General features: G+C 44.4%; 1 protein-coding gene across 9 annotated transcripts in view; it reads right to left on the bottom strand.

Moving 5' to 3' along the window:
* The window catches only part of SLC39A11 (solute carrier family 39 member 11), a 406549-nt gene that overhangs the window by 285476 nt on the left and 97447 nt on the right, over positions 1-23626 (bottom strand). The gene's annotated exons all lie outside the window — the stretch shown is intronic.

Below are 23626 nucleotides of genomic sequence, written 5' to 3'. Positions count from 1 at the left end.
GCCTGTATCTCTGCCTCTCTCTCTCTCTCTCTGATGTGACTATCATAAATAAATAAAAATTTAAAAAAAAAAAAAAAAAAAAATAAGATAGTTTGCAGGAGGGCACATCACCAATAAGCAGCAGATCCAGGGACCTGAGCAAGCAGGACCATAATCCCCTCAATAAGCGCAGAACCATGAAAGGGAAGAGAAACATGAAGCACTGAACACAAATCTCAATGTGGTCAATTGGATAAAACTTCTCCAGTGTTTACTGCATTAAACGCTCATCCATGGCCATTTACTCTTATAGCTGCTGTGACATCTCCTTGGTAAGAGTACACCCACTACCCATCGTAACCATATGACAGTCATCACTGACATGAAAATGTTGAATGGGTTTCTAAAAATGATTTCATTATGCCTTGCCTTAAAAAAAAAAAAAAAAAAAAAAAAAAAAAAAAAAAACCTGCATCACCCATCTCCAAAATAACACTTGGAGTGACAGAACCAGGTATTACAAAAGCAACAATAAAGAACAAACCCATGCAGAAAGTAATTTCCCTTCTGCCAACCATCATCTACACACAGTCACTTGCTCTGGGCCCAATTCTCCCAGAAAAAGTCTTAGTACCACCCACAGAAAAATTGTATCTGCCTCTGAAACTCCCAGAGAGAAAGAAAATGTCTCATCATTTCAGCTCCATGAGACCACCCAAGGAAGCTTGTGGGCTCCTTCCCTATGCCCCAGCCTAACCTATCTCTTTCCCAGACTGCTGTTTCACTGGCTTTAGAGTTCAACAGCCTTGGGTAGCTGCCGTTCATGGTAAACTCCGCAGCGAGGCGGACCTGCACATACCTGTCCAGCTACCTCTCTGCACATTCCAGGACCTTCCATACAGCCCCACCATCAGCAACTCTAAGGCCACACCATCCAGGAAGGCCACTCATTGATTGCATCCTCCAATCCCTCCCTGCCTCCCATCCTTGTTGATGCCATGGGGTGGGGGTGCAATTTATCAGCCATGGTTCTCCATTCACCTCTTCCACACAAAGTTGAACCTCTTCTGCCCAAGTCCCTTTCCATCCTTCTGCATCCCTGGAGGCCAACTTCTTCCTTGCCCTTACAGATGAGAAATGCAAAATATTCCCATGAACAAGTGACACAATGTAGAGAAGAGATGCACCTCTCAAGGGAGGGGTCCCAGGATGCTGTGATGCTTGAAATAGAAAAGCATGCTGGATGATTCAGGTGGACCCCGCCTCAAGAATCACCGTTCTTTATCTTTCCAGGGAAATCCAGGACCCAACTGAATTTCCTTCATTTCTTTCTTTTTTATATATAAATTTATTTTTTATTGGTGTTCAATTTGCCAACGTATAGAATAACAACACCCAGTGCTCATCCCGTCAAGTGCCTACCTCAGTGCCTGTCACCCAGTCACCCCCACTCCCCACCTACCTCCCCTTCCACCACCCCTAGTTCGTTTCCCAGAGTTAGGAGTCTTTCATGTTCTTCATTTCTTTTCCTCACCAGACTCCCCGTCTCCCACATACATTGGAAAAATGACCAAAGAACAATCGTGAAATAGAATTGGGTCGCCTGTCCAAAGCAACAATGGGGAACAAAAAAAAAAGCTATTTAAAAGGCATTATGTGGTAGACAAAATAATGACCTCCCCCCAAAGACGGCTACGCCCTAATCCCCAGAGCCTGAAAATATGTCCCCTTATATGAAAATGTGTCCCAAAAGTGACTCTGCAGCTGTGATTAAGTTAAGGATCTTGAGATGGGAAGGTTATCCTGGATGATCTGGGCGGAACCAATGTGACCCCAGGGTTCGTATGAGAAGACAAGAAGAGTCAGAGTCAGAGAGAAGATGTGATGACAAGAGCAGAGGTCACAGTAGGTAAGGAACTGGAAGATGAAAGATGCTGCCAGGCTAGCTTAAAGATGAAGAAAAGGTCATGAACCAAGAAATGCAGGTGACCTCCAGAAAGCAGAAAGAGCAAGGAAACAGATTGTCCCCTAGAGCCTCCAGAAGGAATGCAGCCCGGCCAACATCTCGACTATAATCCAGATAAAACTATTTTGGATTTCTGAACTCCAGTACTTTCGGGTAGCATATGCGTGTCATTTTGAGCTGCTACATGTGTGGTGTTTTCTTGCAGTGGCAACAAGAAACTAATATAGCATTTGAAGGCATGCACTACATGTATTTTTTTTTTTTGAGAGCAGTTATAGGTTCACAGCAAAATAGAGCAGAAAAAATAGAGAAGTCCCCTGCCCCACACATGCACAAACTCCCAGGATGGGCATCCCACACCGCAGTGGCATATTTGTGACAATACACTGATAGACCATTACCATCTAAAGTTCATAGTTTACATTAGAGATCAAACCCACATCCTATGGGTTTGTATAAATACTTAAAGACAGGCATCCACCATTACAGTATCCTAGAAGGTAGTTTCACGGCCCTAAAAGTCCTGTGTGCTCTGCTTCCCTCCTCCCGACCCTTCACAACTACTGATCCCTTTACTGTCTCCATAGTCTTTTGCCTTTTCCAGAATGTCATACAGTTGGAATCACATGGTCTGTAGCCTTTTCAGACTGGCTTCTTTCACTTAGTGATAAGATTTTAAGATTCCTCTGTATCTTTCCATGGCTTGAAAGCTCATTTCTTTTCAGCCCTGAATAATATTCCATTGTCTGGATAAACCTCGGTTTGTTTATCCATTCACCTACGGAAGGACGTCTTGATTGCCTCCAAGTTTGGGCAATTATGAATAATGAATAAAGCTGCTATAAGCATCTGAGTGCAGGTTTTTGTGTAGATATAACTTTTCCGTTCATTCAGGTAAATACCAAGGAGTACAATTGCTGGATTGTATGGTAAGCCTTAGTTAATAATTCCCCCACACACATAGGTGGTTGGCCTGAAACTCTCAATACTGGCAAAGCTCCTTTAAATGGTAGGTATTTTTTAATCTGGATGTGGTGATATTAACTAGCTGATACAGCAGCAGAAAGGAGTGTATGTGATTAACCCTCATTTACCCCGAAGAAGCAGGGCCTGGAGGGGATAGGCTACCAAGAAGAAGGTGGTACGAAGTCGGCCCAAGACTTCAGGTGATGGGCTCCACAGGGAAGTCCTTGCCAGCCAGTCCCTTTATGACCCCAGATGAGAGAACCAAAAGCCCTCCTACTGCTACAACGCTGCTTCTAAAGGCAAAAACTAGTCTAGCAGCACCAGCCCTGAAGACATAAGATATAAGCATGAGGAGGAGATAATGGGCATCTTCCTCTTCCCATCTTTGTGTATAAGAAGAATGCACAATTAGGATTTAAGGCACATGGCAGGGGCCTCATCCCCAAACCCTCTTTTGCCTCTTTACTGCCAAAAATAAAACATAAAGCCCAGGGATCCCTGGGTGGCGCAGTGGTTTGGCGCCTGCCTTTGGCCCAGGGCGCGATCCTGGAGACCCAGGATCGAATCCCTCGGGCTCCCGGTGCATGGAGCCTACTTCTCCCTCTGCCTATGTCTCTGCCTCTCTCTCTCTCTCTCTCTCTGTGACTATCATAAATAAATAAAAAAATAAAAAACATAAAGCCCAATCAAATGCGCTATAGGAAACCTTGTGTGAAGGCCATCCTCCAAGCCAGATGTTGCTAAGACCAAAGCGGCCCAATTTTTTGCTAAATAATTGGAGAAGCTCAAGGGAGTAAGCATTTCAATAACAATGACAACTCCTGCAAAAAGAGCTACAGAGGAAATATATATATATATATATATATATATATATATATATATATATATATTTTTTTTTTTTTAAGGAGGACTGAATGCCTCACTTCCATCCGGCTGGTTAATTAGGTCTACTGCAGGGCCCAGATTGCCAGGCAAGCTGATGTTTGAGAAACTCTTTCTACTCTTCACTTTCCATGACCAAGGTTGATCCTCTTCCAACCCCCAGTTCTCTTCTTGACATGCTGCCCAGGGTGTCTCAGCCCCATACTAACTTCAACATCCATCCCTACAGCGGGGCAAGTGAAGGAATGTATGACCTGAGTTAATTTTTTAAAAAATGCATTTTGAGGGATCCCTGGGTGGCGCAGCGGTTTGGCGCCTGCCTTTGGCCCAGGGCGCGATCCTGGAGACCCAGGATCGAATCCCACGTCAGGCTCCCGGTGCATGGAGCCTGCTTCTCCCTCTGCCTGTGTCTCTGCCTCTCTCTCTCTCTCTGTGTGACTATCATAAATAAATAAAATTTAAAAAAAAATGCATTTTGATCTTATTTGACAAAAGATGGGCACAGACCAAATGTCCATTAACAGGTGAATGGAGACACAAAATATTCCACTTGATGGAGTATTTTTCAGCCATCGAAAGGAATGGAGCACTGGCTATATACTATAATATAGGTGAGCCTCAAAAACATTAATTACACCAAGTAGAAGAAGCCAGAGACAAAAGGTCATATAGAATATGATTCCAATTAAAGAAGATGTGGTATATATAGAGGTAATGGAACATTACTCAGGCATCAAAAAAGTGAGATCTTACTATTTGCAATGACGTAGATGGAACCAGAGGGTATAATGCTAAGCAAAATAAGTCAATTAGAGAAAGACAATTATCATAAGATTTCACTTATAGGTGGAATTTAAGAAACAAAACATAGGAGCATAGGGGAAGGGAAGGAAAAATAAAACAAGATGAAATCAGAGAGGGAGACAAACCATAAGAGACTCAACTATAGGAAATAAACTGAGGGTTGTGGGAGGGGAAGAGAGTTGGGGGATGGGGCAACTGGGTCTGGGCATTAAGGAGCTTTGGGTGTTACATGCAAATGATGAATCACTGAATTCTACCTCTGAAACTAATAACGTACTATATGCTAATTAATTGAATTTAAATAATATAAAATTAAAACAATAAAAGATAAAAAGAATTAAACATAAATAAAAGAATATGATTCCACTTACACAAAATATCCAGAATAGGTAAATCCTAGACACAAAACAGATTAATGATTGACAGGGATGGGTGGGAGCAGGGAATGGGGGAGAAACTGCCTAACAGGTGCAAGGTCTTCCTTGGGGATGATGAAAATATCTGGAACCGGACAGAGGTGATTGCTGCACAACACTGTGAATGCACTAAACAGTTCGCTATAAAATGGTGAATGTTACGTAAATTTTACCTCAATTTAAAAACATGAAAGTTAAGCTTGCCCTAATCATTAGAACCCGATCTTGCACTACTGCCCCCAACTGCGTGCTGAACCCTCCAGCCCCCATCCCTCAACCCAAGCACTTCTTTCTACCTGTAAAAATGCCAAAATACCAAGACCTACCTCTCATGCCCTGTCTTCGAAGCATCCAAAGCCCTTTACCACATATATACACACATATAGAATGGATGGGAAAATGCAGGATTTAGAATCAGGTCCAAATGTGCATCTTAGCTCTGTCACTCACTAGTTAGGTAGCCCCAGGGAAATAACCTAAGCTGTCTGCAGCTCAGTTTTGAGCAAATTAAACCTAGGGACAATGCTACTATATAACAAGATTGTCTTAAAAATCGTGTATGGGGCAATGCATATACCACCCCAAACTGGTTCCTGGCAGGAAGTTAAGTGACGTAAGTCTCAGGTTGGTGTTAGATTCTTCCCTGAGCCTGCCTGCACACAGCATGCTCCCACCCTCCACCCCATCTTGCTCCCTACCCCTCCTCCAGGGCGGCCCCTTTCCAACACACTGGATTCATTATTTGTGTCCATATCCCCCAGGGACTGGGATGAAGGCCATGCTCTGAGCATCTCTGTATCCTGGCACCCCAGGTTGAGTAGTCCTGAACAGAGCAGCTCTTCATTATTGGTTGCCTAAATGAATTCTCTATTATCTCTGCTAATGAAGGGGAGCAATGGGGGCGGAGCAACCAAAAGAAGGCATAATCAGGAAGTGATTCAACATTCATTTTTTTTTTTTAGTCTACTACCTAAAGTTTAAAGTGATTTTACTTTCCAAATTAAGTACTAGCCAAGACTCATACTCAAATGCTTTCTCTCCTTTGACAAATATGGGATGAGTCATTGTTTAACATAACAGAGCTTTTCTTAGGTGTGGAAGGAAGGTGGTCCAGAATTTTCAGAGCCTCAGGGATAATCTGTGGAAGAGAATCTACTGGTAGAGCTGAACGGGGTTTCAGGAGACTGCCCAGTCCAAATGCTTCATTTAGCAGGTGGAAAAACTGAGACCCGAAAGGATCCGGTGGCTTTCCCAAATCCCCAGAGCAAGCTAATGCAGTCCAAAGCTGCCTGCACCATCCTCACATCAAGTTCCATCCCCCTGCTCCACCAATCCTGAATCTTTTAAGAAATTCTAAGAGCTACAGAGTGAAGACAAAGTCGAAGTTAATGCCTCCTTTATCAGCAGGCAAACCCCGGGATGAGTCAGCTTTAGCAATAATCAAATGTAATCGATCCAATGGACATTCCCCACCATTGGGATCTAAGCTGCTCCTAGAAAACCCAGCGCTAGGAAATATTTGGCAATTCATCAACAAGGAGAAATGCTCTTGTTAAACATTTTTCTCTGAGAGATTCATCAGACCTTACAAACCTAAATAAGCCTTAGAAACCAAAACCCATAGCCCGTGACTGCCTTAGAGATAGAGAAACAAGCAGTTCTGTAATTCAAAAGATAATTCCCCCTTGGCAGCATGGCTAACGCTGGCAGTTTCCTTTTATTTTTTTTTTAATTTTTATTTATTTATGATAGTTACAGAGAGAGAGAGAGGGAGGCAGAGACACAGGCAGAGGGAGAAGCAGGCTCCATGCACCAGGAGCCCGATGTGGGATTCGATCCCGGGTCTCCGGGATCACGCCCTGGGCCAAAGGCAGGCGCCAAACCGCTGCGCCACCCAGGGATCCCTATTTTTTTTTTTTTTTTTTGCAAACTCTTTATCGATAATATAAACTAGATCTCCGCATTATACTGAATTTAGAGATCTTATCTCTTTTACATCTCTCATATCTGTCCCATGAATTACAGTTTTGTTTTGTTTTTAGATAAAAGGGACATTGAGAGATTATCTTGGCCAAGGATTCTGAATCTGGGGTGTTGAAACCCATGGGCTTTCAGGGCTCTATGAAGCCCTAAAATGCAGGCCTCGGAATCCTGCCACTCTGTATTGCTTTTCTTTACCTTTTTATTGAAAGCATGATCATTCTTGAAATTGTCATACATTTTTTTTATCAAGTCTGTGCCTGAGCTGCACACACACTCACACACACACACACACACACCTAGATTATAAAGCTCCAGGAGGAGAGCACCTCATTCTGTCTTGTTCACCAATGCATCCAAGTGCACACAGAATAGGGCACTCAATAGTTCCTCAATAAACATTTGACTGAATGAACATGCAAAGCAAAAATAAGCAGATTATTTTGGAACCAATCTCAATTCACTAGCCCCACTCCCCAAACACATGAATCCAATTCCAAATTTTTTAAAAATATGTAAAAATATGGTTCACCCCACAGATCCCAGGTCAGCCCAGGGACAGTGGGGTGGCAGTGGGGGTGGGGGTGAGGGCAGGCAGGAGAGCCCTTGGAAATGGGCATAGAGATGGGGTGGTAGAGAGGACCGATGGATCACGTGGATAAGGAGCCATCAGGCCCCAGATTCTTCTCCTACCTCATGTGGCTGAAGGTTCTAACAAAAGAGAGTGAGCTATATCCCAAATACACATCACACTTGCTAAAAACCCTTTTTGCTCATCTCATCCAAGGCAGGGGTCTCGAGCTTTCTTTTCTCTTTCTTCCCCAAACTCTGACCCAGACTGGATTCCTCATCTTTCTCAATTCTTCTCTCTTCCCCCAAGCTGGCAGTTTCAAAACAAGATCTACGTATATTATGCTTTCAGTGTGGGGCTCTGAATGAAAGGCACACCTCCCTCTACTGCAGACTACACTTTAAAACAAGAACACTCTAAATGCAACATGTGTCCTGGACTGGATCCTGGGAACAGAAGAAGGACATTAGTGGGGAAAAAACGGTGAAATCCAACTAGCATCTGGGGTTTAGGGAACAGTAATGTACCAATGTTAATTTCTTGGCTTTGACAAATGTGCTGTGGTTATGTAACATGTGTAGGGGAAACTGGGTAAGAGTATGCAGAAATCCCCTGTGCTGCTTTTGAAACTTTTCTCAAAACCTAAAAAATTTCCAAACAGGGTTTATTAAAAATGAATAGGCTTGGGAGAAGATTGAGGGAGATCACTGCAGCTGAGGAACATGGAACTTTGCGAGCAAAGACTTGAAGTCAAGAGTGCTCACAGATTGCTTCGGGGGTCAGCAGGGTAACTGGATGGGGCGGCACTACTCATGGGGGTAGGGGGTGGAGGGGACTGAGTGCCTCACAAGCTTCACCTCCAGGAAAGCCACTGCCTCCTCCCTGTGACCCAGAGAGGTTGAGTAAGTCACCCATGGACACCCAGCAGGAAGCGACAGAGCTGGGATCTAAAACCCAAGCTAAACTCATAATCCCAAAGCTCCATTCCATCTCTCAGACAGCCAAAATTCTTCACGAACAACAACAGTCACAATGTCACCTACTCAGTACATCCAACCAGAGAACAATTTCTCCCTAAACCTAAATGTCAGTGTTAACCATGTTTGCAATAGCAATGTTGACTGTAGTGATGTGGGAGTCCTAGCCCATTTTGGAATATTGTGAACTGTAAGCTGTGGAATTTATAGGTAAATGCAGCCATTCGACCACAAGCTGCTGGCTGCCGAATTCCTGCTGGACTTAAAGTATAGGGATGGGAAGGATCTCAACCACAAAAACAAAAGGAGAAGGAGAGCAGGGGCAGGTAAGGACTGATAGGTCCCCTGAGAAGGTTGACCCCTGACTCAGAGTGAAATAGTTCACCTCACAGAACCCAGATCAGCCAGGAGAGCAGGTGGCAGTGGGGGTAGGGGTGGGGGCAGGCAGGGGAGCCCTTGGAAAGGGGCGTACAGATGGGGTGGTAGAGAGGACTGATGGATAACGTGGATAAGGAGCCATCAGGCCCCAGATTCTTCTCCTACCTCATGTGGCCAAGCAACTGTCCCACCCCATTGGGCACCACACTGACAAGGGAAGAAAGTAAAAGCCTGTTTGCTGAATAGGAGGGCCCAGCGTGCTCCTATGTTCCAGCCCAGCTGCTGCCCCAGTCCCAGCCACCCCCTGACCCCCCTGGGCACTATCTCCCCAGATGCCCTGTACAGGGACCCCAGGCCAGGCTCTGCTTCTGGGAAAGCAGGCTGAAGACTCTACCTCCTGGCACCCTTCTGCTGTCAGGAAACTAAAGTTCAGCAGGCTGGTGGTCAAGAGCCCAGAGGAGAAGAGGGGCTGGGAGGCTCCTGGGAAGATCAAAATTGTAAAGGCCCTTGGTCGATGTGAATGTCTGGAGGAAAGACTTATAAACCTCTAGGCCGGAGACTGGTGGCCAGTAAAGGGCAAAAAACGAGACCTTTACTAATGCTGGAAAACACAATTGCACAAGAAAGGAAATTCCTGAATATTATTTACAGTCTTCATGTAAGTTTATTTCTTACTTATTAAGGAATATACTTAATTATCATGAGAAAATACACATAACGTAAAAGTTGCCATGTTAAAGTCTATCCAATTCAGAGGCATGAATTACATTTACAGTGTTGTGCAACCATCACCGCTGTTTCTAAAACTTTCCCACCAACCCAAACAGAAACTCTGTCACCATTGAGCAGTAACTCCCCATCCTCTTGGCCTCTCCCCCATGCCCCCCAAGAACCTCCATTCTACTCTCTGTATCTACAACTTTGCCCATTCTAGGTGCTTTGTGTAAGTGGAATCATACACTATTTGCCCCTTAGGGCCTGGATTATTTCATTGAGCATGATGCTTTTGAGGGACATCCACTTTGCAGCAGGTGACACAACTGCATTCAATAATACTCCATTATTAGGCTGTAACTGTTGAGTTAGCCTAAAAAATAAAACGTTATTCAATGTGTAGGATGCAGGTGGAGAGAAGAGAACCAGGTCCTCGTCTTCCACATCTCCACGTCACTGGTTATGTTTAAGCCTGAAAAACCCAAGCAATGGCAGAGGAGGCATGCAGTTGAGAAATGTGGAGGCACATAGACAAAGGTTATTGATGCTCGTCCCTAAGGAATAGGAATCAGGGGCGGGGAAGGTCAGCAGCCCACAGGCTTTGTTATTAACCCAGAAGAACAGTTTGACTTTTTAAACTATGTGTGCACATATCTTTGGGGAGAATCTTAAAATAAATGGATAATACCTTTTTTAAAAATTTAAATATATAAGTAAATATTATAATATTTACATTTATTTATTATAAATAAGCATATAATACAATTTTTGAATGTTTTAATTATAATTAATCATGATTGCACCATGAAAAGCCAATTGGGAGAAAAGGATCCTACATGCAAGACTTTCCAGAAATGTTTCTGCAGGATAATGAGACAGCTCCCTGGATGGCGTGTTTTTGCCAAAGTCTCCCCTAAATCACGGCCTTGACACCGAGAGGCTGAAGGGACTGGACAGGAGACATTTAAAATCAGGAAAGAATTGCAAGCTCTTTCTCATGTTGCCAGAGACTAAAATCCCCCATTTCCTTTCTGCAGTTCCCAAAACCTACCAAAACTCATCATGCTTCTTTCTGCAAAATATCACGCAAAATGCCACAGGGATCCATACTTTATAATGCTATTAATTTCCCTCTGGTGTCAGAGGTACCAGCATAGAATAATCAAAAACAATCAGCTAAACGCCTCACCCACAGCAGGCAAATCTTTTCATTTCTGCTTCAGTGCTCATTTTGAGAATTTTTTCTGCTCTGGAAATATAAATGAATTTGCAAAGAGTTCCCTAAGGATCAGAACATACTAGTATGATGAGTGCAGCTGAGCATTTCTTTTATGATAGTAAAGACAGTTTAAAGACTGGAAGAAAACTCAAGTCATAGAACAAAATTTCCCTCTTAATGAAAAGGGGAGAGGAAATCATTCTACTTAGATCATTTACAATGCACTGATTATCAGTATCAATTATTCAGCGTGCACACCTCTATAGAAAGTGCACTGGGGGATCCCTGGGTGGCTCAGCGGTTTGGCGCCTGCCTTCAGCCCAGGGTGCGATCCTGGGGTCCCGGGATCGAGTACCGCGTCGGGCTCCCGGCCTGGAGCCTGCTTCTCCCTCCTCCTGGGTCTCTGCCTCTCTCTCTCTCTCTCTATCATAAATAAATAAATCTTAAAAAAAAAAAAACTCTTAAAAAAAAAGTGCACTGGGAGTACAGAGTTCAAAATAACAGCACCCACCTCAAGCTGTGCTGCAGGGAAGGTCCTACTTAAATGTTTGTTGAGGCAAACAGATGGGGATTCTAACCTCTGAGGCCACTGTAGAATTAAGAAGTAGGCACAAACTTGGGGCGCCTGGATGGCTCAGTCAGTTAAGTATCTGCCTTCGGCTCAGGTCATGATCCTGGGGTCTTGGGATCCAGCCCTACATTGGGCTCCCTGCTCAGCAGGCAGTCTGCTTCTCCCTCTCCCTCTTCTTCCTTCCCGCTGTTCGTGCGCTCTTTCTCTGTCTTACTCTCTCTCTCATTCTCAAATAAATAAATAAAATCTTAAAAAAAAAAAAGTTGGGCACAAAACTTGCAATTCATAAAAGTCAAGGCAATAATTACTCTGAAAGTACACAAGGAATGTCTCTAACTTCTGTCACCAAATCAGATAGGAAATTGATTTTTTAAAAGTCAATCAGTAAGTACCTCATCAGTGACTATTACAGGCCCAACATTACGCTGGACCCTAGGGGGCTAGGAGAGAGGAAGAAAGGTACAAAAGCTGATCTGAGTCGTGCCTTGGAGGAGCAGGCTGTGTACGGAAATAAGACAGGCTATGGAAGGTATCTGAAATAAGTAGAGAAGGCATCTGAAACAATAAACAAAGGATGCCTCAACTTCATCCCAAGAACAGAGGATGGCAACACTGTTCGAAAGTAAAACATCAGGCAGCCCGGGTGGCTCAGCAGTTTAGCGCCGCCTGCGGCCCAGGGGATGATCCTGGAGACCGGGGATCGAGTCCTACATCAGGCTCCCTGCATGGAGCCTGCTTCTCCCTCTGCCTGTGTCTCTGCCTCTCTCTCTGTCTCTGTCTCTGTCTCTTAGGAATAAATAAATAAATAAATAAATAAATAAATAAATAAATAAAGGAATAAATAAATAAAATCTTTAAAAAAAAAAGTAAGAAGTAAGTAAGTAAAACATCAAGGGATGCCTGGGTAGCTCGTCGGTTAAGTGTCCAACTCTTGATTTCGGCTCAGGTCATGATCTCAGGGTCATGAGATCAAACTCCATGTTGGGCTCCGTGCTCAGTCTAGAATCTGCTTGAGATTCGCGCTTTCACTCTCTCTCTCTCTCTCTCTCTCTCATTCTGCCTCTGCCCCCTGCCCTGTTCCCAGGCACATGTGCACACGCTCTCTCTCTCTCTCTCTAAATAAATTAATTAAATATTTTAAAAACAAAAGTAAAACATCAAAGGAAATGTGGTGAAGGGCTCTTGAAAGTTGGACCTGATTTGGGAAGGAAAACAAGGTTAGGACCTTCTAGCAGTCTGGGGGGCAAGCATGCTAAAGCTTATGTTGTGGGGACTGCAAGGTGCTCAGCCCAGCTGGAGGAGACAGCATGTGTTGGGGTCCCAAGAGACAGTTGGGTATGATTGAGAAGCCAGGTGGAATGGCTTGAACTCAAGACACAGGTAGGTTGTTTCCAACTCTGGTTGGACAATAGAATCACCTGGGATTTTTCAACTAAAAAAGCCAAGGCCCCTTCATGATCTACTGGAACAGATTCGTCTAGATTGGAAACTAACAGGTGGAGTTATTCCTGACTGGAATGGAAGCACTGGGACTGGGAAGAAGGGAGAAATCTGCATGCAACCCTCCAGGATGAGGTTGGCTCTGTCCATTCAATACTGAGCCACCCACCAGAAACCCAGGATGGGTGACCCAGGATGGGTGGCCACATGTAATCTGCAATGAGCCAGCTTTCAAACCTGTCAGTCAGTTATTACTCATGACTCAAGCATGAAACAAATTCCTATGGGGGCTATATCTGTGCCTAATTTTCTTTTATCAAAAAGCTCTCATAATAGACCTGCTTCACATGATTTTAAAGACCTAAATAACAACTCAAAATTATAATTTATATCTAGCTTCAATTACAGTCATTAATTGATGCAGACCTGCTTGAATGACCTGACTCTGGTTAGCTACACCCACTCAGTGAAAATGATGGGCAAGGTCTTGGTCTACAAGTTTGCATGCAGGCTCCAAACCAGGAAAGAACGTATGAGCCATGAGTTTAAGTGGCACCTGGGCGGCGCAGTCAGTGAGGCAAATGTCTCTTGATTTTGGCTCAGGTCATGATCTCAGGGTTGTGGGATCCAGTCCTGTGTCAGGCTCTGTGCTCAACAGGGAGTCTGCTTCACATGCTCTCTCTCCCTCTCCCTCTGTCCCTCCCCACAACTGTGTGTGTGTTCTCTCTCTCAAATAAATAAATCTTAAAAAAAAAAAAGAACATATCTGTTAAAAAAAAAAAATCAACCTTATGACCTAGTAATTCCTCTCTTGGCTAGCTGTCCCAAGAAAAATGAAAACATGTCCACACAAAGACTTACACAAGAATGTTCACAATAGCTTTATTCATAGCCCAAACCTGGAAAGAACCCAAATGTCCATAAATATGAGAATGACAAACACACTGTATTATACTTATAAAATGAAATATTCCTTAGCAATTAAAAGGGGAAAACTGCTGCTATCACAGCCATGTGAATGAATCTCAAAATCATCACGTTGAGTGAAGAAGCCCGACAACACTAAATATATTTTATATATTTTAATATATAAAAATACATATATAATAAATGTATATATTTATTCTTGTATTGAAATACAATCATTTAAATGCAATCTTTTAAGCACAAGAATATGCAAACCATACGGTGATAAAAATCATAAAGTAGTTACCTGGGAAGAGAGGAAGAAGTAACTTACGTAAAAGAAGCTCTTCCTAGAGTGACACAATACTTTCAACCTCCTTTTGGGTGGCGGTTATACAAGTACATACAATTGTCAAAACTCACTGGGGCTGACACTGTAAGATCTGGGCATGCTATCATATGCAAATTATATCCCTTTTTAGAAAACTCTTAGAGGGACGCCTGGGTGGCTCAGTCAGGTGGGCGTCTGCACCTACGCCGAGGGCTGACAGGCCATTATTCAACACGAAGTGCCAGCAGTATTAGACAAATATGTTAATCATACCCAAAAGGACCTCTTAGCATGCATTCCCAGTGACCATAGGTCTCCGCTGGTGCAGCCCTAGACTGTAGGACAAAGCAAAAAGAAATCACCCAAGGCACATCTGGGCTTCCAATTTACTGACGAACAACCCAATTCTAAAGTGCTCTGCCAAAACAGAGGGAAAAGAGCTGGCAAAGTTGGCCCTCAAGCCCAGTCCTGCTTCAAACCTAAGTTTCTGTTCCCATTCCAAATGCAACTCAACTCAACAAACATTTCTCAAGCAACGGGTGTGAGGTGCCGCCCCCTGCATTGGAACATCTTCTGGCAATGATCCTGGCAGCCCATTAAAAAAGACCATGGTGCTCCAAAGTCAAATCATAGTTAGACTTTTGGTTTGAGATCACCATTTGTCTTCCACAGCCCCATTACTGTGAATAGTGGAGAGGCACGAGTGTACTAATTCCTTCAGTCCTTTCAAGGCAGATTCAGACTAGCTAAGTAAGGGAGGACTCCCAGAACCCTTCAGCGTGCCAAAATCATTAATGCCATGGACACTAAAAAAGGGGGAAGGCATCCTTATTGGACTTCTCCACCACTTCTCCACTTCTCTTCTTGCTGATTGCCAGACAGCAAGAACACGGTGCTGCCCAAAGCAAGCATCTCTGTGTCACCCAGCCACCAAGCCACCAGCGTTCTCTCCACTTTGGCCTGTTGGTGGACAATCCCACCAGTTAGTCAAGCCTCTCCCACCCCATCATCAACACCCCCAGATCTAGCTGCTAAGGAAGCAGCCCCTGCCAACATTCAGAAGACAGAGGAGTAAGCGGTCTGGCTCGTTGTCTCACCTAGGGTTGCCTGATTTAGCAAAGAATAATATAGGGTGCCCAGTTGGATCTGAGTTGCAGATGAACAGTGAATAATTGTTTTCACTTGGGACACACTTATATGAAAGAATTCTTGCTAATCTGAAATTTAACCAGGAGCATGTATTTTATCTGGCAACCCTGGCTAACCCCACCTGAAATTCTGGGGCACATCTGCCCATTTTTTCCCCTCTTCCTCCCTCTTTATGAAACACAGTGCAAAAAAAAAAAAAAGAAAAAAAAGAAAAAAAGAAAGAAAGAAAGAAAAGAAGAAAGAAGAAAAAAAGAAGAAAGAAAGAAGAAAGAAAGAAAGAAAGAAAGAAAGAAAGAAAGAAAGAAAGAAGAAAGAAAGAAAGAAAGAAAGAAAGAAAGAAAGAAAGAAAGAAAGAAAGAAAGAAAGAAAGAAAGAAAGAAACCTAGTGCAGCATAATGGAGAGAAGGCACAACTCTGGAGTCGGACTTCCTAATCCAAATCTTAGCTCCCAGCTGGGAGACTTTGGGGAAGAAAGTCATCTCTCCAGGGCTACTATTTCTTCACATGGAAAACAGAAACAATAGTAGAATAGTGGCGCTCATAAGTAAAATGGAATTAATCATGATGACAACATTTATATATAGACTGACCAGGGAACTGCTGGGAACTTTCTGAACCCTCCTAACGTCAAAAGTTAGATACTATTATTGTCTCTACACCACATATGGGGAAACTGAGGCATGGGGAGGTTAAGTAATTGACAAGGTCCTATGGTTCGTAAGCAGCAGAGCCAAGATTCAAATCCAGCCCGTGTGGCTCTCGAGTATGACACTGTCCCTACAATGATGCTTCTCTCCTACAACAGCTGTGCAGATTAATACTACAGTGCACGTTAAATGCCTAGCACAAAAACAGGCCTTACAACTCGATAAATACTAGATATGATAATGCTTATTATATGTCTCTTTTTCCCCTTATTAGAGCAAAGGATTTGAGAGAAGAGTTTAAATCAAAGCCTTATGACCTAAACACGAGAGTTCCTAAGCACGGAAGCCCCGTTTACCCATCCTGACACCTGTGTATATACACGTGTCTGCGAATGGATAATAAAATGTCAGCATGAAGTATGTGCTGTACCTGGGTGGATCCACATGTAAAACACATGACAAAGGGGGAGATGTCCCAGCAGCCAAAGGACTCTCAACCTCCCTACCACCAGGTCACGGACCCCTTAAGTTATAATCCACTTCAATAACATGTATAGATGGTTTGTGCTCACATGCCCATGTGTGCAAAGAACCATGCCACCCAATTGTGGAGACAGTTGGCAGGGAGCTGGGATCCCAGCCCATTTTAGAGAGGGCAAGAAGCCTGCAGGAGACACACCAGGAGGCTGAAGGCTTTGCACGAGGGAGAAGTCCAGGCTGGAGGGATCCAGGAAAGACTTGCAGAGTGCTGTGCTGCAGAAACTCGGCATTCCAGGAGTGGCAGGACAGGTTCAAGGAACAGCAAAGGTCAACACAGAGCACACATATAAGGAGAAGCACGGAAAGGAGATGGGAACCAGCCAGGAAGGTCGGGAACACTGTGCCAAGATGTTTAAACTTTACTCAGTACAGAAACAGGGAGCCGTGAAGAACTTCAAGGGGCGTGGGGGGTAGGGAGCGTGGGAAAGGGTCTCAACTAAGATTAAGGAAGATGATTCTGGGGGCAGCACTAATTAATTCAGGAAACGGTTAACGAGTCAGGCATCGAGGCTTGTAATAATTAACAGGACAGGCGGACTCTGCCCAGGAGGAGCTTCCTCTGTAGTGACAGCAGACAGGCTACACACAAGGTAACAACTAAGAAATTCTAAGAACAATGACTTCAGTGGAGGGAAATAAAACAATGTCCTGAGATGGACAGTTGATGGTGAGGAGCTCCTTTGCATGAGTAGTCAGGGAAGGCTTCTCCGGGGAGGTGACATTTGAGCTGAGATCTGAATGATGAGAGGGGTAATACTCAGTTCCAAGTAAAGGAAAGACATTCTGAGGTCAAAACAAGCTCGAGACAGAAAAGGCAATGGCTGAAAGATGATGACCATGGCGGGGAGGGGTACAGAGAGGAGACAGAAGGACCGTGGGGGAGTTGGAACTCGATTCTCCGGCAGGGGCAATGGGGCTGATGTGCATTCACACATTCACAGAAGCTCACGCTGGCTGCGGTGGATGAAGGGGTGCGGACGGGGGGGCGGGCAGGAAGGCAGTGACACAGAGAGCCCATCTCTGGCACACCTGGGGGATCGCGGTGGCCCAGACCTGACAGCACAGGTGAAGAACGAGGGTCATGTTTGGGCTGTCTCCTGAAGGGAGAGACCAAGCTTGTTGGTGGAATGGATGAGGCAGAGTCACATAAGAGAGAGTAGATGAGTCTCCTGCAGCAGCCTAGCCACCCGCCACAAGCCAGGGGGCTTTGAAACAGTAGAAATATATTATCTCATGATTGTGGAGCCTAGAAGGCCAAAATCAAGGACTCTGCAGGGTCACAGTCCCTCTCGAGGCTCTAGAGAAGAAACTTTCCTTGCCTCTTCTGGCCTCCAGGGCTGCAAGCCATCCTTGGTGTGCCTTGGCTCGTAGACACATCAGGTCTGTCATGGGACCATTCTCCCTGTGTGCCTCTAGGTCCATGTCCAAATTTCCCTCTTTCCATAAGGACACCAGTCATATGGGATTTAGGGCTCGCCCTACAGCAGGACAATCTCATCTTTACTTGATTCCATCTGCAAAGACCCATTTTTCTAATAAGATCACATCCACAGGTCCTAAGTAGCAGAGATTGGGAGTTAGGAGGGAACGCCATGCAACCTAGCGCAGATGGGAATCAAGGTGACGTCCCGGTTTTGGGGCCTGGGTTGAACTTGTCAAGTGCAAGAGAGCGGTCCATCAGACGGCCAGCTGGAGAGCTGCAGGAGAAGGAACAGTCAAGGAGACGGTCAGGAGGCTACAGTGGCATCTGCTGGCTTGGGCTGGGGACCAGAGCTGCATATAGGTGGCAGGTGCAGAAGGGACTGGCGTAGGGTGAGGGACAGGGAGAAACTCAAGACTGATTTTGGAAGGCTCTGGTGCAAATAAAGGTTTAGAGACATAAACTGGGCAAAGGATGTAAATCACCAGCTCATCACCAAAGACATGTCCAGGGGTACCAAGGAACTAATAAGATGTTTAAGCTCACCTGTAATCAAAGCAAATCAGGGAAATGTGCATCACCGAGCTTAGGGCACAGACTCCGGGATCTGACAAATCCCAACAGTGCCTGGGCACATCCCGTTCCCTCCATAAGCCTCAGTTTAATCATCTGCAAACTGAATAGCAGTTCAGTTTGGCAACCCCTACCTCACTCGTTGCGAGGACTAAATGAGCTAACACATATACGTGGCATATACAAGGCACTCAGAATGGTGGCTAGCACTCTGCAAGGCACCATTTCTTTACCCAGGAGGGTAAAGAAAACTGGTTTTACCAGTAAAAAACCAGGAAACTGGTTTTACCTTTTTATTTTGTTTTATTTTTTTTTAAGGAAGCTCTATGCCCAACATGGGGCTTGAACTCATGACCCTGAGATCAAGAGTCACATCCTCTATGGACTGAGCTAGCCCAGATGCCCCTGGAAACTGTTTTTAAATGCACGTCCCCAACACGCTACCACAGGGACCACAGGAAACAAACAGGAAGAGAGAAGGCTCTTAGACCTTGGAAAATTCAGGGAAACAACGTTTATAAGGAGAAGAACATGGTATCAAAGAGGTACGAATGCATGAAATAAATCCACAAAAAAAAAAAAAAAGAAATCCATGGAAAAGGAAGGGTGCTTAAGGAGAAAAATAAAACAAACAAACAGAGAGAATAAGGTTTCCAAGAAACTGAAACTATGAAAACATCAAAAAAAAAAAAAAAAAAAGAAAAACACTTGCTCTTTTTAGGGAGTTGAACTCTGCACACCACCATGCAGAACAAAACAGCAGAGAGATTATAAAATAAAGAGAGAAGGGAGGAAAACGAGAGGCTCATCCAGGAAATGCAAAAGCCAACTAATACGATTAATTGAGAGAGAGAGCAGAGGGCTACTGGGGGAAACTATTAAAGAAACCTAAAAATAACACTGACCAGAACTGAAGTCAAAAATTGCAGAATAGATTTGTTTAGAAATATGGGGGGGGGGGTGGATTTCTCAAGAAACAGACAAAAGTGGTTACTTTTAGGAAGAGACAGGGCCATGGGAGGCAGGAGAGAGGAATATTTTTTTCTCTATAAGCCTTTTATTAACATTTGTTCCTTTTAGACGTGTGCATTGATGATCTTGATAAAAGTAAACAACGATTCAAAAACTCAAGTCCAACTTAAATGAGCAACAAGTCATTAGCCTAAAATACCCCGGTTACACGCACAGTTGAGCGCATTTCAGTTATACCTGGGTGAAAGTGAAAACTCACATGGTCGGTTCTTGGGACGGGGTACCATGCAAGCACCAAGATAACAAGAAAAAACTTGGGAAATGGTAAGTGAAAGAACGTGTTTTTAAATGTTGTACACGATATGATTTCCTTCTTTTTAAGTTATATATGAACAAAGAAATGTATCCAAGTTCCAAATTTATCCAAGCATCCAAGATGGTGCTGCTGAGAAGAAAGGTGGAAGGAGTCTGTGTAGGGAAGATAATCAGCTGCAGGTGGACAATTCCTAATTCCACATGAGTCCTCTACCCATTTGCCTTGACAGGAGGTCATAGTAATCGAGACGTACTGGGCATTTCCTACGTGCCGATCACTGTGCTAAGTGCTTCAGATATTTTGACTCGTTTCATGTGCATGATAACCCCATAGAGGAGACAGCACTGTTATCTCTGTCTTACAGAAAAGGAAACTGAGGCTTACAAAGTCTGGGCTCATGCAACTAATAGTAGGGAAGGGAGAAGAAAGGGGTAGGAAATATCAGAAAGGGAGACAGAACATGAAGACTCCTAACTCTGGGAAACGAACTAGGGGTGGTGGAAGGGGAGGAGGGTGAAGGGTGGGGGTGACGGGCACTGAGGGGGGCACTTGACGGGATGAGCACTGGGTGTTATTCTGTATGATGGCAAATTGAACACCAATAAAAAATTTATTATTAAAAAAATAAAAATAATAAATATTTGCTTTTTAGAAAAAAAAAAAAACTAATAGTAGGGAAACCAGGCTCAAAACCAAGCAAGGTGACTCTAGAGCTCATGATAATATCAAAGCCCATGCCCTCAAGAAAAAAGGCTCCGCTTCAAAGTCCCCAATGCCCCCTGCCCTTGGCTCACCCCATGCCACTGACAGTTTGAGACATTTCCTAGCATGACTACATCCTGAGAAGTTCATCGTAATTAAATCATGGGGAAATTTTCAAAGTGCTTCAGAGATGTAATGAGTTTACATTCAATTAATTCCTTCCTTCATTGGAAGAATCAGAAAGATGGATTTCCTTATAGACTCAGAGGGTTTCTCATTGCCTATTTTGAGATTTCATCCTGATGTTCCAGAAATGTCCATCAGTGCACACAGATGGTCTGGAGAAATGGGCTGGGCCTAAGGGCAGCCAACCCCAAGGAAAACCTCTAATGCAGTCAGCACGCTCTTTCAACGCTTATATTAAAAATATTTTTGAATGCCACTATGGGGGAGTCCCTGTACTAGGGACCAAGTTGCAACGGTGAAAAGACAGCCCCTGCCTTCCACGTGCTTCCAGTTTGGGAAGGAGGGAAGAGAAATGAACAAGCAATTAGGATCTAGAGAGAAGTACTATATAAGCAGAGAGTTTTAAATACTTATCAAGGAAACCCCATCTTGGACAGGGGCTAGTAGATGAAGAAGGGTAAAAGGAGATGCCCAATCCAATAAGGAGCAAAATCTCAATGGCAAGATGTGGATTTACGAAATGAGGCCCATAATAAGAAGACTGAGTTGCAATAAATGAGAGGCAAATTCTTCCTTGACCAGTTAGCAACAATTTACCTCCCAATTCAACCTGCACAGAACCAGGAGCATTCCTATTCTAAACCAGCTGGATCTTGGCTCCTTCTAGCAGGGAGGGGCTCTCCATCTCCAGGGGCTACCTGAGATGAGACTGATTCAGGAAACAGAGCAAGGAGGGGCACCTCAGTGGCTCAATGGTTAAGCATCTGTCTTTAGCCCAGGTCATGATCTCAGGATCCTGGGATCGAGCCCCACATGGGGCTCCCTGCTTGGTGGCGAGTCTGCTTCTCCCTCTGCCTGCTGCTCCACCTGCTTGTGCTCTCTCTCTGTCAAATAAATAAATAAAATCTTTAAAGAAAAAAGAAAAGAAACAGAACAAGGGAATATGAAAATATGTAGGCACAGTAAGGCTCTCAAAAGGAAACACAGGTCTACAGGGGTGGGTGGGTGGGTGGGTGGGTGAGTGGGTAGGACACCTAGGACACCTTCTTCTTCTATCCATCCATCCATCCATCCATCCATCCATCTACTCATCCATCCACCCACCAATCTACCCATCCATCCATCTGTCCGCCTACCCACCCATCCATCCATCTATTTGAGCATTTGTTTATTTGTTCAATACATCAAAAAATTTTATTGAGAACCTTCCATATGTCAGGACCACTTCCCCAGCATCTTCAATGATTGATTCCTTTGAAGATTGTAACAGTCATGACTCCCACCCCTGCCAGAGTACTCTCTATCCTCCTCCGTTCTTTATTGTCCTCATTCACATTCATCTCTGTCTGACATACCATATGTTTTCGTGTAGAGTGTATCATGCAACTCTCTCTGCTAGAATAGCAGTCCCATGAGAGCAGGACTTTGGGGGTGCTTTGTTTATTGTTTATCTCCAGTGCTTGGCACAACCTTGGGGATGCTCAGGGGGACTGGAAGTTCCCCTTTTCCGAATTGCTTCAAACGTTCCAGGACGGGTCACATAAGAAGTCCAGCATGGGATGGACTTTCACCTATTATGTGCAAAAAAGAAAGCCTAGGGGCGCCTGGGTGGCTCAGATGGTTGAACCTCTGCCTTGGGCTCAAGTCATGATCCTGCCAGGGTCCTGGGAGCAAGCCCCTGGTCGGGCTGCTTGCTCTGTGGGGAGCCCATTTGTCCCTCTCCCTCTGCCTGCTGCTTCCCCTGCTTGTATGCTCTCTTTCTCTCTGTCAAATAAATAAATAAATCTTTAAAAAAAAAAAAAAAGCCTACAGCTACCGGATTATTATGAGGGTCAGACGAAGTAATGGATGGGAAAATGCTTTGAAAAATATGAAGTAATAAACTATTGTCACATAATAATATTTGGGTAATATTTGGGATTCACGAGCCCATAATAGGTAAGTGTTCCCTGCAGTCAGCTCATGGACAAACCCCACCCCACAGTCTCTTTATGCATAATTACAGAGTATTCCGCAAATCAGATGGGTAATCTACTTAGAGCTTATGCACAATGATTCTTTGCCCCTTCCTCCTGCCTTAAATACAATACTAATCTATTTTCCCCTTGCTTATGGGTTTTAACAAATGTTTTTTTTTTTTTTTTTACCCCCACCCGAACAACTAACTCACTTAGCCCCAGAGCTGTCACGGCTGATTTCTTACAAGAAGACCCGGGCTTCAGAAACTGAGAGGTTTCCAAAGAAACACTACCAAAAAATTAAAAAAAGAAAGGAAGGAAGGAAGACACTTGTCAAATACACAATTCTCAGGGAGCTCATTCTCCATCAGGCCTGATGGTTCTATTCTGATTGCCGTTCAGCAAAGTCTGGAGAAACAGCTCATCATGGCCCGGAGCCAAAGTCAAATGTGGGATTAAAAGCCAGGGCACCCTGACAGCAAAGATCAGCATCCACCAGCAAGCTATTAAGGCGCCTGCCTCCCTGGTCGTTTGTTCTCACTTCACTCTGGAGGGCATAGAGGCATTAAAGCAGTCATGTCCTGACTTTTTCTTCCACTCCGTGCACATGGTAGGAGGGGAAGGATTTCAGTCTCAATGGAGCCCTGAGAGGCTGGGAGGTTACAGGACTTGCTCCTAATCACAGGAATTATAAACAGCACAGCGAGAAATGCAACCCAGTGTTCCTGACTCCCTGTCAGAGCCCAGCACCCTTTATTACTGTGCAGAATCAGAGCTCTGCTTCCTGGCCTCGGCTGCCCCGAGAGGGCTTCTCTCATCCAGGAAAGCAGAGATGTCAGAGGCACTCCTGAGGTCCCATTCCTTGGGGTAGGAGGCATTGGGAAGGGAGGGCCTGAGACTGACAAACCTGTCCAGGCCCTGGGAGAAGGCAGCAGTGAGGATCCTCAGCCTCTGATTATAGCTTCTCTGGTGTCCATGGACCCACCACCCTCTCGGCGGGGCAAGGAGAGGCATAAATCCATAGTTCAGCACCGTTCAGCTGCTCTGCTCACACACCTGCCAG

This window comes from Canis lupus, chromosome 9 (genome assembly GCF_003254725.2).
Source record: "Canis lupus dingo isolate Sandy chromosome 9, ASM325472v2, whole genome shotgun sequence".
NCBI classification, from domain to species: Eukaryota; Metazoa; Chordata; class Mammalia; order Carnivora; family Canidae; genus Canis; species Canis lupus.
This window is presented reverse-complemented; position numbering and strand designations above follow the sequence as displayed.